We start from the raw sequence: 14,769 nt of genomic DNA on the forward strand, positions 1-14,769 counted from the left end.
ATGCAAGCAAACACGTACAGATTCAACGCCATAAAGCAAGTATGCTCCACTGTCCCAGCCCAAGCAAGCATCAAGCTACAGGCTGGGATGGGACTCTGTGTGTGCATCAGCCCCCAGTGCTGTGCTCTCCTTTGGGCAGAAAGGGACACACACCCAGGTATGTGACCAGGGAGACAGACATAGCGTACTGTGATACCTTGTTCTAGATGACGGGCAGTCTGGATGTGGGGACACCAGAGTGTGCAATGCCCCATGGTTTAGACACGTCCTTGTACTTCAATTCAAAGACTTGTAGTCAGCCTGGCTCCTGTAGGAGCAGAGTTCAAATACTTGTGGTTTGTCAGAAAGGCCCAAGCCTCTGAACGCTGCTTTGGCCATACAGGGAATAGTTCTAGTGATCCTGAAATGCCAGGGATAAGAGACCGGAGAGGCCTACTAATTATACACCAAAATGTTGAGAACTGCAATTGGTAGAGTGAGCCAGTTTAGGCAGATCTGTAGAGATGGTCATCTGCTCCGCTGGTATGAGAATTGAGATTCAGGTACCTGCAGCCAGACAATGCTCAGTCACTGCATTTGACAAGCTCTCAAGCAAAACAAACCATTTCTGCTCTAGTCTCAAGAGTAGAACTGAATCCCTGGCACAAAGCCCAGCCATCCCTGCTCCATGCCACCCTCCCAATATATGCAGGCTATTTAAATATATTAGAACCTTCTCCTCACTTTGAAGCCATAGGAAATTTAACTTAAAAATCAAAAACTTCAGCAAGCACAAGACAGGAATCTCTCTTCCTTGTTCCCACTAACCCCATATGTTAAAATCAAAGACCCGTTTTGGGGAGGTCACGGAGCAGGACTGCCTAACTCTGCCCTCAATTCTTTTCTATCTAAGAGCATCTGTGTTGTTGTCCATAGTTGCAACTGCTGCACACTGCTGAATACACAATGGCTCCTCCAATTTTCCACCCAATACAGTCTTTCTTTCTTTTGGGAGGCCATTACAAAGATGCCCAAAGAGACAGGCGATCAATCAGCATCTATGACATAAATTGCTCCCTTCTTCCACTTTACCAGCCTGGAGTTTCTCTGGCCTAGAAGCAGCATGCACTGCACAGCCACAACAGAGAGCTTGTCGTTGCCCAGCAAGGAAATTAAAAAGAAAATGAAACCAAGCACCTCTTGCAGAGAATTTCAAAGCCCTCTTGCAGATAACAGTAGCCTGTAAGTGGTGGGTGATTAATATACTGCCATTACGGTGTAGGAAGCATTGCTGCAGACCATTACCTGAGGCTGGCCAGATGCATTCCAACTGTGTTTTGAGAAGAAAATATGAATCTCATAGAGAAAGAGTTAAGAGCCAAATTGTTGAAACCATGATTTTCACACAGCTAAGCAAGATAAATAAGAAATATTAGGTGGGGAATGCTTTTTTGTAAATTAGGGCAGCAGCCTACTCAGAAGCATTCCAAGTACTGTAAGCTAAAACTTAAAATAACCAAACCAGCTACATTTTTGATGTGTCTGCCCTGCAGTAAACAGAACAACTCAAAACTGCCATTGAAATACACCAGGCTTCAGACAGGACTGCTCCAGAGCCCGTGGAAGAATAGAGGCTGATGGCAAAGGCTGCATTTCTCGCCATGCCTGCATACACGCTGAATAAGCTTTGTTCTACTTTGAAGAAGAAAAATACTTGCAAGCTGGTTGCCAAACGCACTTGAGAAAGAGTCAGTCCAAAGGTTTTCTATAATCCCCCCAAAATGGACTTTGCAAATTTACTGGGACTTACTGAAACCGACCGTACTGCCCCAGCAGAAGGGAATCCAGACCAGCATACAAGCAGGGCGAGAAGGGGTGCCTGCTGTTGGGTACGATGTCACACATGCTTAAAAAGCTACGGGAAGGAGGAAGCGATTACCAAGGTTGGTTTGTACCACTGGGTCTTCCCCTTTTTCAGAAGGGGGCGGGGGGAGGGTTCCCCTTTGGTTACCTAAAACATGAGAACTTTTTATACTTAAGCCCAGGGGACCAGAAACCATAGCAGCATGCATATTTTGAGGATTAGTTAATTTGGGAAAAATCCTCTACCAAAATAGCTTTTTTTGAAAATAAGTTATTTTAAAAACAAAAGATATCCAAACAACCAGGATGTCAAGCAACCACACACCTCAGTTCTGGCATTAGCTGCTTCTCCGCCTCGAAGATTTCCTAAGCCAGTGACTCCAGGCTTTTCAGCTGGGCAAGTCACAGCTGCAGGCTCAGGGCAGCAAGACATCCCTTATGCAACCAAGCACACAATACCATCTAACCACACTAACTACCTCACGTCACATGTGAAAGGGCTTAGGGACAGGCACAGAAAGAAAGCTGATCCTACACACAAGAAACTCTAGGACCCTCAAAAAATAAGCAAACAGAGTGAACGAAGCAGGCTGTGGGCCACAAGCAATTCCCCAACAAGGGGCTGTCGGTGCAGGACACTCAATGGAGACAAGACGGTTGCTGAATTAACTGCTCTGGGCGTCTGGCAGAGCCATGGACCAGCCACCACTTCTTCCTATGGTGCTTAAAAAGCTAGTATGAAAAATACATCCTACAGCCTTGGTGTACGTTCTTTTGGGCTGTTTCTTTAGCAGAGGACATGCTTTCTGTTAGCTATGCTGAGACATGCACCGCAGATGCACTTAACATACAGGAGATACTACAACAAATTCCTCTTCCAACGCAAACCACAGATGCTTGCATGGGTACAGGACTGCAGCTCAGACACAAGCAGCGAACTGCAAATTCTGCAGACAAGCCAGACAGTTAAGAAAAATTAAGTGAAGGATACAAGAACCTGTCCAGGCTAGGCAGAATGCTTCCAGAGGTGCCAATGCCTATGTCATAGGTGCTGTCTCCCAGAGGGGCTACTTCACTTGGAGGACTGTCCACTACTCTTGTGTCCCTCGTGGTGTTGTCCATGACCCTTCTTTCCTCCCATGTAGCTTGAAACTGAGCCCCAGCCTACCAGAGGAAGGGCTCCCATTCCCAGCTGGTCTGGCTGCCTCCTGATATCAGCAATAGGCTATACAAAACCCAGAGCAAGTCTCTTTTCTGAGGGGAAAAGAAAGATCATTATTAGCTGTATTTCCCTTCTCCCTCCAAGTGGCAACACAACCGGGTCAAAGAGAGACTGCATCTGCCCGCTTTCATTGAACAGATGTTTGAAAAATGGTCAGTTCTAAATTATATTCCCAGAGGTCACTATTTTTAAAACACATTTCATTGCAAAGATCATCTAGACAGGGATCTTGTACTCCTATCATCAGCCCAGGAAAAAAAAAGAATTATTAGCAAACGTTAGAAAACCTCTGGGATAAAAGAAAAGGGGAAAACGTGTTTGAAGGTGATAAAAATAAACACCTAACTTACAGCAAAGTTTCAATGTCTTCAACTGGCATAGTATGCCTAAAGCTATGGAAACATATTCAGGTGCAGCACAAATTACTGACTGGTGCTTCATGTGTTCCCTTCCTTCAGCACACAGCTCTGCTGAATCACACACTGCAACATTTAAAGGAAAAACAGAAACATTTCAGTAACCGCTGCATTAGCCTGCAACACCGAATAAAACCCAGAAGCTTGTTATGACTCATTAGTTCTATACCTGAAACCAGTGAACAACTCTACTGGATAATGCAAGCCTCACCATATGCAACAGCGATTAAAATAATTACCATGCAAGTTGACTTCATGTTTAAGTTGGAATGGTGTATGGATTTAAAGAAGAATTCAATATCAAGTTACTAAAAGCACATTAATCGGTGTTTTGGAATTGATGTTTTACCACAGCCTCAAACTATGTGGAATAGTTGGCTTTTGGGGTTGGGTTTGGGGTTGGTTTTTTTTAAGATCCAAAGTAAACAGTTTGGACTAATTCCCCACAGCATCTAGGACCTGAACATTATAGTGAATGACAGTTAAAAGAGAAAATGACTATCAGGTCATATATCATAGCCATGGTTAAATTAAGTAACATATTTTTGCTGTCTGGTCTGAGTGACAGATTGAAAAATGCCAAACTGAACTTCCAATTTCAAAAGTAAAAGGCAATCTTTGTATCTGTTTTAATAGCCGAAGAAGTTATTAGTGCATGCAATGAAGTTCATTTTCTCAGACAGGAGAATGTTTTGCCTCCAAAATTTCCCATGTAAAAAAGTGGCAAATAATAATAATGTATTGCTTTGATATGAAAAATAAAAGCATTTTCCCAGAAAAACAATACACTGACATCAAAGGGAGTTGTATAAATATTAATGCACCAGAGCAAAGCACTAAGACTTTCCACCACACTGAAATTATCAGACACAGAGGAAGGCACCGGGCAAGGAATACCAAAGCAAAGCATGAAAACCAGCCAATACTGGCCATCCTCAACCTTGTGGACAGCCTGTTTCTCCTCCTGGCACAAAGGCAAGCTCAGCTCATTTGCCGTCGTTTTTCCATCAGCAGAATACCCTGCATTTCTGTTTCTAAATATTTGTGAGGATCCTTGCTTTTATTATTTTTCATCACTGATGGACTCCACCTTATTGTCTATCAGGGAAGCAACCAAGTGGCAACCCCAACACAGGGGTGCTCGCTGTCCAGGGGCCCCAGCTCACAGCCGCAGCCATCAGTGCACACGGAAGTTAACTGAGGGCATCTGAAACATGGCAAGACTCAGCTGTAACGTGGGGATTTTTTGTGGTTTGGTTTTTTGCACACAGACTATCAAACAGGCAATTAATCAGAGTTAATTTTACCAATTTATACCTAACTACTCTTACCTTTCAGCAAGCTTTTCCCCTTCAGCAATCAGTATTTTGGAAAGATTTATGACTGAAATGGATCAAAAGTTGGCATTTGGGGGAGGGAGTCCTCAATTTTCTCAGTCTGTAAAGCATCACAGACCCAAAGAAGAAGGAAAATAAAGTGCACCTTTATAATCTGGTAGGAACAGATAATGTAGTATGGGGGAGAAAAGATCTCACTTAAAACTCTAAGTGCTCTTTAGATAGGCTGAAAAAAACCTAGACTTTGAGCTGTCACAGAGGACCTTTTAAGTAGGAAAAAAAAATCACAGAGGGTAGCCACATTTGTGCATTTCTTCCTTGTTTTTATAAACAGGGAATGGTCCGAGCAATAGGAGCCCTCATGCATCAGACACTACAACACCGTAACTGATTTTCACACCACCACCCCATTCACACATGACATTTGGTAGAATCATCTGATCTTCTCCACATCTTCAAAGCATTGTATTATCCCATTTACAGCTATAAAAGTTCTTCTTAAGAGTGCTGTATCAGAACAAAGTGCCCTGAAAGGGACTAGAAAATAAGAGAGGATCTTGGTAGGGCAGCAGCAGCATCACTCTGGTACTCACCTGCGGCACCGCAATGCTTCCACATGCCACAAATTCCCACCACAACACACACAAACATTCACCAGCATCTCACAGCAAAGATCCAGCTAGAAACCCACTAACCCCCTATCCTGCAAGAGCAATGACAAAGTGAAGCATCCAACATCACGACTTCAGAGGTTCAAGTAGCAGGGAGGAAAAAGCCATGAAAGAAAGAAATCAGACACTGTAAGCAGTAACTAGAGGAAATAAACTGCCTTCAGTCACTAATATTAAGAAAAAGTTTCAGTAATGGTTTAATGAAACATCACAGGGCTACTAATTTCAGCACTAAAAAACAGGTATTGCGGAAATAAAATCTGTATATCCCAAGGTATAAAAGTTATAAGGTCAGTAAATACAAACCCAAAAGTATCTGTTTTCTTTTTAAACTGGGCATTTAAGATGGATCAGCACTGCTGAGCTCTGCCAGACTCTTTTCTTGGAACTAGTGACCCCAGGTTCTGGGAGCCCATACTCGCTGCTTTCCCAGCAGGGACACAAAACCTTTAACCACAGTCTTTTGAGAAAAAAAACTGAAGAGCCATCAGTGGAAAGAAGGAATGATTAACAGCTGCACAGAAAAATTATTAAAGGCAATGAGTTATTCATCCTACCAGACATTCAGAGACATATTTAGTACCTGATGACAATTACAAGCAATTGAGCAGGGTTCAGCCTTCAGCCATAGACTTACACCACCAGACATTATCAGATTCAGTTCCCAGCTATGGCAGGCAGCCACACCATGTGATCTCTTTATAACCTTATTAAAAACCATCTTCTAACCAAGCTGTTTTGGCATCGTATCTTCCATTACAAGACATTAATTTCCCAAAGGTCAGAGTCCTTCAAATTTGCAGGCTAAAGAGTTCCAGCGTCGTCCTTTGGCTTCAATAAACTGCTTGCTTCCTTAAGCACTGCAAAAAGTATGCATGTCCTCTCTGCTCCCAGCTCCCTTTGTCTCCCCATGACCCCGGTCACCCCAGTGTTAATATGACCCTCTGCAAAAAGCAAACACATGACCCATCCCTTTCAAAAGTCTTTCTAAGGTCACGAGGCATTGGTGATTACTGAAAGGGACCTGAGAAGAGGCAGCAGAATCATGAGGCAGAAGACAGTATCCCTTCCGGGAACAGATATGGTATTTATCTTTTATATATATATATTAAAACTCTTACTGTAGAAGCTATTAGAGGCTTCTAGAAACATATGAACTTATTTACATTTTACAAACAAAATGAACAATAACCTCACACTAACAGGTTTATAATCTGAAGGACGCTTAATATTGCATACTTGCTCTCCAGTGCCATGATACGTTCAATTAGCTGTCACACTGAGGCAGAAGTTTTCTGCACTTGTTGATAAAACTTCTTGGTACTATAACCATACAACATTTAAATATTTTATTCTCTGAAATCAACCTTCTAAAAATTTACCTTTTATATTATTCTTAGCAACTCTCCTCCCATATTAATTTAAGCCAGCAGTTACAAATTATTAGTGTCTTATTCTCTTAAATCACAGAATAAGTCACTAATCAGCAAAAAAGATTCTAAAACCTTCCATTTTCCATTGCCAGTGGAGCCCTAGAAATCAGATATGCAGATTTTCTTCTTCATCAAGGGAATCTTCAGGCAACTTGGGCAAGAAGGGCAATCCTCTATTCACTAAGAGGTACATTAGTTAGCAGATTGGTATTTTGTTTACTTCCAACCTTCCAGATATTGCCAAATTGCAGGAAAAACTATATCCCACTTCCTAACATCTATTACACCGAAGTAGGAAGGCAGATATTAGTGTCTCCTCAACTCCTCCAGTACTAAATTGGAATGTAAGGCAAATAAAACCATACTGAAAGACTTGCCATGAAAAGCTACCTACACTGAAGCTGAAAGGACAACTCTCATTGACTCAATGGATGAAGATTTCATCAGTGTCATTTCTGGATAACGCTGCTAGAACTGCTCCAGCCTGAAAGTTCATGGGAAATGGATACTTCCACTTCTCCCCTGCGCCAACGGTGGATCCAATAAGCAGATAGTATTGATAACATGAGTCATCACCTTTTTCATTTCAAAGAAGAGAACACCCTATGTGCTCAAAAAGCACAATGTAATGGTAAGCAACTGTGCAAAATGGCATTAGACAGGGCTGCCAGAACAATGCCATTTTAAGAAAGTTAACAACAAATTAGGATAGTCAGTCACAAACAGTCACATGAAACAAAGAGCAGTAAATGTAAAGAAACACTCAGCAACCCTGCTGGCAGTTAACTGGAGGTATTTACTGTCAGAAAGTACCCTGAAGCTCCTGTGGCTACAGCTAATAGATTTCTTATGCCAAAGCTCCTAAGAGGACTTATAGACAAGGGCACACTCAACTACAAAAGTGCTGCAACCTGAAACCACAGGGCTGCAGGTTCAGTTCAGGCTTAAAATTTCTCCCCTATGAAGCATCACCATCTTGGGAATCTCCTTGTCATGGCAGGGAGAGCTGGAATCACACAAATGATGCAATGACAGACTGATACAGCTTTATATTTATACCGTATGCCAGCTGCATTTTTATGCCCTTCAGTAAGCTTTGTCCAGCGATATGCAGAATTCCTCCTACCTTTGCACAGGTCTTTAACTTTATGCTCAGACAGTTCTCAAACCAAACTAGCTAACACTATTACTCAAATGTCTATTCTGTTAGACTGAGATACCATAGCATCTAAAGTTCATTGCAGTATCACTCCTCTGAACTCTACCTATAATTATGTTGGCCTCTGCACTGGTTCAGTATCAACTCTTGAACAGAGAGGTTTACCAGTAAATCCTTGAACTGCATCAGACAAGATAATCAAGCTTCCTGCCTGTCTGCCTCCTTTCAAAGACAACATCTTTTGCAACAGAACTACAAATTAACAAGTGCTGAAGCAATGCATAGAGAGTTGAATCAACGCATACATCTATGCTTCTGCCTGCCTACATATGAATCCATCTAGAAACTGGAGCCTCACCTAGCTTTAAACTCCTCAGCTCAGGTACTAAGCGCTTTTTTATTGTGGCAGCACACAGCTTAGGGCAGACTGCAGTGCTCACCTGAGGATGTAGCCAGCTTCTGGGTTTTGCAGCCAAACTTTATTTTTCACTCTTGAAATCCCCTGAACTGGTTTGTTTAAAGCTATCTCACGTATCTTCTTGTAGCACACTCAAAGCTAGACTGAACCGTAGACCCATTCTGACTGCAGAAGAAAAACAGGATGAGAATGGCAGAGCAGGGGTAAGAAGAGAATAGATCTTTTTGTTCCAGCATAGGCAAGACTGTCAAGGCGAGCGGGGAAAAAACTGGTCCACTCCACATCTGTACTGGAAGGCCAACAAAATCAGGTTGCTCTTACAGATATCCATCTAGAAGGAGAGCAGCTCTCAGAAATAAAAGATTTAAGCCAGTGCAAGCAAGCCTGGGTTTATTCTGGGTCTTCCTTTAGACTCCTGCCTCACTGGTTCATTGTGACCCAACATAAAGTTACTTACTGTTCAACACGTGTTTTCATTTCCAACTTATGTACACCAAGGCTAGTAAAACCTGCACACATATTTTATAGAGAGCTTTCTCTCAGAATTGTAACATCTACCAATGTCCCCTTATTAAAACAGCTACCTCCCATGTTTTGGTTAATCAAATATATTCAAGGTTTCTGGGAGTTTTATAAGGCAAGATGAGGTTTACATAGAGACAGCATATATTTTTCCCTTCATTTGGACAATATAGAATCACAATGTACATTAAGACACCCAGAAAGTTGTTTCATTAGTGGTTTCAGACTTAAGCACTATCAGATTTAGGCATCAAATGATTCTTCTCTATTATCGCAGATAAGCTGTCTGAATCATGAGTATTGGTTTACCAGTATTAATGCACATGGTATACTGTTATCAGCTACCACACCAGGTTAACAAAACAGTACAGGGATTTGGGCTGATAATATAAATCCAGCTATATTTACCTATCTGTATATCTCACGATATCTATCGAGAGAGAGAGAGAGGGATCTTCAGATTAAATATATTTATGTCATGCCCTATATATAAGCCTTCCCAATACCTCCCTGTTCTATTTGGACAGGGAGAATTCAGTTTGAAGAAGTGCAAAACATGTGGTAAGCTAACCTACAACGTGCACAACTCTATTGACAGCAATTGTCTTTTTTTTGGAAGAGGAAAGCAAAAGAACGGAAGAGAAAAGACGACAAAAGGTGAACTGGTTTGGTCTCTCAAGCTCACATAGGAATTTCAAGTGCCCAACCTATCTTAGCCTACAGAAAGCAGACTTTCTGAAAGTGTCTGGCAATTGCCCTCTTAGAATCTGACCCCTTCAGGACTTCTCTCAGTTTCAGGTATCTGCCATAGTCACTTTAAACAATCTCGTTGGAGCTTGCACACAGCTACCTGACAAAAGCATACAGAAAAAGAAACCATATTAGAAACAATCATTTACCAGAACCATTATCCACAGTTTGTCTTAACTAGATCGTAATCCCTCTAGGCAGTGCATTTGTAAAGCATCCCACACCATCGACCCAGACAACTACCACAGCACACTGGCGTTCTACCAACGCAAATCAATTCTGATAGCAAAAAACGATTCAAGAAAACTGTGTGTCTTCTTCAAGTCTCTGGAAAGGTTGCAGAGAGCTTGTGGTCTCCTACCAAGTTGATGCGCAGCATATTAAGACCACTTTGAGACATCTGTATGGCAAGCCAACCTAAAAAGCCCTCTGTGTCTGCTAGATTCTCACACACTAATCAAAGCTCAGAATTGAGTTTCTTAAACAAAATAAAGGAATAATAAATAATTGTTAAAAGGTACTTAAAGTAGACTTGTGCATAGGCTAGAAGCTGCCACTTCCACACACCTCCCCATCAGCTCTCTCCAGCATGCTACAGGTGCTCCATTTACTTTCATAAGTCTTATCTGGATTCCTGCCTTTTACCCAAATAAAAGCACTCTAGTGGCTTGCCTTAACATTCTGAGAAGTAGCTTCAGCTGCTCTCATCTTCAACATAAGCATGCTGCACAAAGACCATTAGTCCAGTATGGCCAGTGAGACAAGGCTCTGCTGGGCCCCAGGCTAGTACTGCAGGTTCTGCAGGTCTTCTGCACACTGCGAGGGAGAATGAATGCACACCTCCACTCCACTAAAACCAAGGGCTACAGAGAGAAGAGCATGTCTGCCAAGCCAGCTTTCATCTAGAAATGGCTTTTAATCCACTAACCCTGAAACCAAATGCTGTATATCCACTGCAACTTTCCAAGACTTTGGCAAACAGCCTTGAATAAACCTTTGGGGAGTTTTTATAGAGGCCAGACACCCACTGAGACATGCATGAGAAATGTGTAATACACAATTTTTTTTCTATTTCTTGGATCTCTAAAAGAGACTGGGCATTTTTTGGCAGAAATTAGAGACGTATTTAAGTTCAGCAACTTGCCATGCAAAAATGAGTTTATTCATCTCCAGCCAGGCTTCAAGTAAGATATATAGGTGTCTGGGGCTTTTTCCTTCGTGCAAACTTCATTATACAAACACGAGAAAGTTAATGCAAGAAAGTTAACATGTCTGCTCACTGAAGAAACCTGATCGCAACTTTTTTCCCCCCTCCATAAGGGATGGCCCTAATGTTTTGGCAGTGTACAAGTCAGACACCAAGTCTCCCTCAAGTTTCATTAGCTTTGAGAGCACTTGTGATTTCTTGTCTCCTACACTCACCAAGTGACCGCTGTTTGCATATGCAAGGAACAAATTTTCCTCTTCATTTATGGAACCAGAGTCAGTCATAGATTTATAGACATAACTGACAGCAAGAGTCTATGCCGAAAGGTTTAGCATGAAATAAGTAAGAGACATTCCTAGAAATCTTTTCTCCTCAAACTCTGCATCAGTTTAGGCTCACATAACTCATCCAGTCAGTTCCCCTGTTTTGTTTGCTCTCTTTGAGATGCATTTCAAGCTTCAGCCTTTAGTTTGGGGCACTTACGAATGCAGCTGTTATTTTAAAGAGGACTGGCTGGTTAAGCCCCAAATAAGAAGCTGGCTAAAAGCAGTTCCAGTATCATCTGAAACTGGGTTTCACCTTTATTTCGCAATGGAGCTCCCCCCAAACACTGTATGAACCATGTCAACAGAAAACAGAAAAGCACTTGGAATCTGAAAAGCGCAATTCTGCAGCCTAGTACCCTCTCTGAGAAGAAAAAGATGTTCAGCAGAAGACACAGGGTACAAATTAAAGAAATGTGAACTGGATTGCTTTTCTCCATTTGAACAGATTCAGATGCTGATACGAATAATGGGAATTTCCTTCCCCTCTTCCCCTACAACTGACTCTTCTGCTGGAGTTTACGTCAACATAGATCAAAGAAAAATGATTTTACTTTATTTGGAAGCCTCATTAGAGAGGCTTGCAATAAAATGAAAGCTTGGCTTCCAACAAGTGATGATCATACTGTTCGAAGATATTCCATTTATTGACACATGGCCAACTTCCCTCAGAAGCAACAGGACAGAGCGAGCGTTTGACAGTGCTGCCGTGAACAACCTTGGTGATCTGCACAAACCACACATGATCCTGGTAATCAGATAAAATGTCTGCAACGTGCAATATTTGAGTATAGTCCTACTTACAAGAAAAAAGGATCTAAATGGAGAGACAGCAAATTAATAAATGTTTTTTATTATACAGCATACAGAATAATATTAATAGCTGATGTGAACATGGGGTGGAGGGGGGGACCAAAGGGGAAAAAAACCCCAAACCCTGAACCAAAAAACCCACACACCCTGGGCAAAAACCTTAACAAAAGGTTCAGATAAGAGAACAGAGTTTTCCATTGGTCTCGTTGGATGGGGCTGCAGTTTGAGGAGCTGGAAATACAACACATGGAACAAGGTACTGCTGCCAACCTTTTAATATCAAGGCAATGTAGGTCATGAAGATTCATAGAAATACACCAAAAGCTTTGGGCAGGGATGGACATAGGATTGTTACGCATAGGATCAGTCAAGGTCAGAAAGCACAAACCTGAAGCTGGAGCAGAGATAAGACAGCAAAACAAAAAGCCTCCATCACTCACAATAGTTTCTGCACCTGAAAAGTGCAAAACAGTATCTCTGAGAAATCTCCACCCTAGCTGGTAAAAATTCCCTGTCCTGGTGTCTAGACCGCTTCAGAGAAGGGCATCTATGTGTGTGTTACAAACATATCTATGTTATCAGGCATTTTTATCTGCTTTACATTACACTGAAGATTAAAATTCTTCCTATTTCTTCCAGTCCATAGGCTTCTTGCTCTATGTATAGGTCTGCCAGAACACCCATTCTCTTGTTTGCTTCAGTGGACTGTTTACAGTGCAGTAAGAGAAAAAAAACCTTTTATAAATCATAAAACACAACTACTGCCTGTTTTTTATCCAAGCTGTTACACAAAATGCACATCCCTCCATAAGGTATAGTGAATGACAAAGATAGAAGCTCTTCAACGTAAATCCTGTTTGCGTACAAGAAATTTAGAGCATCCCATCTCTCTGAACGAAACAATTTTTTCTGGTCAGCTTCAGCCCTTCTGCAGGCACCACTTCGCCCAAAAGGTCACCTTCAGGGCTCTGCCTTGGGCCAACACCCACAGCATGTGCCTTGCTGTCTCCCACACCCGACCTTCCATGGCACATCTTGCTACTAATCTCTCTCACACAGATGCACTGAGGTACACACACACAGGGTGCTCTAATTAATCCTGCCCTTGGTTTTTTCATAACTTATCCTAGTTATGAACTTATCCTGTAACAGCAGCTGTTACACCCATCATTTCCATCAGTGACTTAGCACATGTGTTTTAAGACTACAACTTGCCCAAATTTGGCCAGGGCACGCAGGAGCTGATATACAACCTCCAAAATGCTAATTATATTTTCTAACCAGACTCCGTTGCAGCCCAGATTCGGATCTGCTGGGAGGTCTGCTACACTGCGTAACTGGAAGAACCGGACAATTTCTTGGGTCTCCTCAGATTTTCTAGAAGCTGTCGTGACAAGCTAAATCATACCATCATACCGGAGCTCTGTTACTCATACCCTCGTTCTCCCTCTTAGGGGGCGGGGGGAAAAAAAAAAAAAAAGCCTAAGGCCAACAGTTCAGCCGCATCTTTTACATTTGTTTCCCTTTATGGACTTATCTAGATTCTCTGGTACCTGCCCCTCCCCATTACAGCATTGGTGTGATCACAACATGCTGATGAGTTGGCAAGATAACCCAAATCCCTCTTAAAGGGAAAAATAAAAAGCTAAATTTCTATTCTAATTTACCAAATTACCATTGTCCTTATCATTGCTAAGGAGGCGGATGTATAAACAGCTGATCCAGCTTTTGAGTAGGAGCTGGAAAGGCAGACACAAAGGCACAGTAGCAGCTAGTTGTTTTCCTCTGGGTTATTTTTGTCCAGCTCCACCCTGAAACTCACTCTTCAATCCCAATAATTGGCAGCAACTAATTAGAAGGAAAAATGCAAGCAGTTTATTAAATGTTTGATTAAATGCTGATTACATGTTTGATTAAACATGACCACAGAACAAATCTCCCTTGGACAAGCGTACTTATTTTCTCTTGCTCACTTCTTTTGTTTGCAGACATAAGAGATAAGAACTGTGGAGATGATGCTTTACCACACACTGGGATTTCAAGCCTACAGGTGACTGCACATCACAAGGTAAGGAGAAGCTGATGATTCCTCTGCTGTTTCAGGTTGCTTTTCACATTGCCCATCATCAGATGCACACTGCTAACTCCCCATGTTCTCTCTTTAGGGCTTTCACATTTGTCTGGGGGGTGTCATACGCAGGATGAGCTCAAAGATACTGCCAGAATGACATCACAGGTTAACTGGAGATACAATCAGCATAAAAGAAAGGGACTTGTAGAAAGGTTACAACTTTTAAATTGCTGTAATTCTGAAATATGTACAAGGACTTGAAGAATCATTATACATGGGAAAAAGTCTGCGTTAAATAACAGCTTCAAATAATGTCGAAAATTCTGGATGTCTTAGATCCTTGAACTACATCTGCTGAGGAAAGTGATTTTTGTTCATCCCATTTGCTGTCACTTAAGAGTTATCAAGTAACAGTTAATGAAAATGACTGAACCATATAATACTATTAGAATTTTACACAGAGAAACATACACATTTACCTCTCAATCTCTTAGTAAATAAAAATAACACTTGCTCAGAACATTTCCAGGAATTCTTGTTTGTGAAGGCAAAAGAAAATCCTTGACCAAGTGTCTGCTTTTACGC

General features: G+C 41.7%; 1 protein-coding gene across 2 annotated transcripts in view; it reads right to left on the bottom strand.

Annotated features, from left to right (window-relative positions):
• ITPK1 (inositol-tetrakisphosphate 1-kinase) overlaps positions 1–14,769 on the bottom strand; it is a 158,331-nt gene that overhangs the window by 123,051 nt on the left and 20,511 nt on the right. The gene's annotated exons all lie outside the window — the stretch shown is intronic.

The sequence above is a fragment of the Gymnogyps californianus genome, chromosome 5 (assembly GCF_018139145.2).
Source record: "Gymnogyps californianus isolate 813 chromosome 5, ASM1813914v2, whole genome shotgun sequence".
NCBI lineage: Eukaryota > Metazoa > Chordata > Aves > Accipitriformes > Cathartidae > Gymnogyps > Gymnogyps californianus.